This window comes from Pieris brassicae, chromosome 14, assembly GCF_905147105.1.
Source record: "Pieris brassicae chromosome 14, ilPieBrab1.1, whole genome shotgun sequence".
NCBI classification, from domain to species: Eukaryota; Metazoa; Arthropoda; class Insecta; order Lepidoptera; family Pieridae; genus Pieris; species Pieris brassicae.
In genome coordinates, this window is record NC_059678.1 from 2,710,736 (window position 1) to 2,713,050 (window position 2,315).

The 2,315-nt window shown below is 37.6% G+C and overlaps 1 pseudogene; it reads right to left on the reverse strand.

Annotated features, from left to right (window-relative positions):
- Window positions 1-258: 258 nt before the first annotated feature.
- On the reverse strand, window positions 259-1,206 carry LOC123718196 (annotated as a pseudogene).
- Window positions 1,207-2,315: the final 1,109 nt, after the last annotated feature.

Here is a 2,315-nt window from a genome sequence, read left to right on the forward strand (position 1 = left end):
TTTCTGTCTTAGACTCAGATTCGTGCATGTTCGGATCTACTACTTCCTTGCCGTATAACCAACCAACCAGCCATATAACCGTCATGTGTAGTCAATTCATAAAATTTTATACCATAGCGGGCTTTCTTGGATTTAATATACTGGCGGAAATGTAGACGACCTCGAAATAGTAGAAGAGATTCATCCAATGATAATTCCTCACCTGCATTATAAACTTTTCTAAAAGTAAGTGTCAGCATATCAATGAATTTACTGACCTTATCTTCTCCTTTGGCATTCAAATCCGATGCACAAAGACATCTTAATATTTGCTCGTATCTCCTTCCTGACATTGTATAATTGAATACGGGATGATAATATAGCGCATTTGATAGTGAAAAGAGACTGTTGTTGTCGTTGTCGTTGTTGAGGGCATTTTACGTGACCCTTGAGAAGACTGAGACCCATGAATTTTATCATTTCTTCGTAAGTTGTTTCACGATATACTGTTTTGCGGCTATGTCTGGTATGAGGTATGAGGTATGAGGAGATTATGTCCATAAGCGTTAGTACAGTCTACTAGATATTGTACGTAATTTTGTGGAAACATAAGGTGAAAAAAATCTATAACATGCTCCATATCATCAATATTTACGGTGATGCCAGTGGCTGAATTATCAAAATTGAAATCTGGTATGTCAGTAACTGTAGTAGACCACGATTCCTCAGTAACAGGTATATCTGATTCCCTAGCTTCGTCGTTGATCGAGGTTGACTGTCCATCAGTTAGTATTGGCATATTCTGAGGCTGTTCATCACTACTAGGCACATTGGTTGATGTATCAATTGATAAAGAAACAGGGGCTTGTACCAATGATGTCTCAATATCTTCCCGATGTGTCTTGGAATTGGCAGAACATACAGTTCTGTCATCATCTGAATCGCTAGATGAAGAAGATGAGGACTCACCAGAAGATAAAGCAGCAGATCTTTGCCCTATACGCCTTGTTGCTGAGATTGAGATCGCATCATCAGAACTTATCGATTCGTTACCAGATGGCTCATAATCTTGTTCATTTCCATACTCCCCATCGTCAGCAAAAGGGTCTTCACTTGACTCAGGAGTAGAAACTACATCAAACAAGTCTTGGAGTCTTTTTTGTTGGTCTTCATAGGAACCCCTAGCCGCCATCTGCAAATAATATCAATGTATTTTGGTATCACTAAAAATTGCTCAAAAAATACAAATGCATGAGAAATACATTGTTTACGGATACAATATAAACTTGAATTTGTGTTATACAAATAAAAAACAACAGAAATAACGTTTACAAAAAACATTTACTAACCTTCCAATAAGATTTACCCGCAAAAATGGCGCGAAAGAACTTAGGAACGCGCGGGACACCGCCGCTGCGCACTACTCGACTGATCGTATGAAAACACGACGTCCACGGCCGTAGTGTGCGTGCAGAAGGGAGCGGAAAAATGTCGACGTGTGCGTGACCGTGGGTGTTTTAAACTTTTATACTTCGTTTCATGGTGACCGTATAAAAGTCTAAGTTACTTCTACGGTGACACTACAGCATGCCATTCCTAATATTTGTATGGAAAATCGATCGTCTTAGGGCGTACTGACTTTGGCTTAACCGAAACTCTTACGTTGAGAGGCGTACTGTCGTATCGTTTTTAAACTCTTTACGTCTGTGGGCGGTAGTGCCCAGCAATGTGTTAAATAAGTATATATTAGGAACTTTGTTTTATCACTATCGTATCGTAATTAGTTCAACATATATAGTTTGATTAACTTTCCGTTTCTTTCAACTTCATTTAGAATTGCACTGATAATTTTTTAAAATTTGAATTTTGTTCGTTGAAACTTTTATCACTATTTTCTTCCAGAATGTTTTATATAAAGTCTGTACTCCAACTTGTATCACTGCAGGTTACAGTTTGAGACAGTTTTAGTAACTTTTTAGAACTATTTTCTCACGTTGGCTATTTTTAAAAACCTTTTTTAACGCGGAGCCGATGTTGTTTGCGGGTACTTCAGTATGTTCGACGTCCTAGAAAAACTGTGTACAGTTTGTGTTTCCACCACATCAACTTCCTTTATATTAAGAACACTTATACAATAAATAAATATGCAAACCACTTGCTCTGATAAACACAATCTGAGCCGATACCCGATTTTTTTTGAGTCAGTCACTTTTTTTTCTCTCTATGATACTGACTTGTCAAGTTTTTTGGTCGACTTTTATGATCGGGGTGTTTTGGATTCCACAATACCTCCTTCTCATGATAAAGATTAATTATAACGTAAGACATTTTTCGTC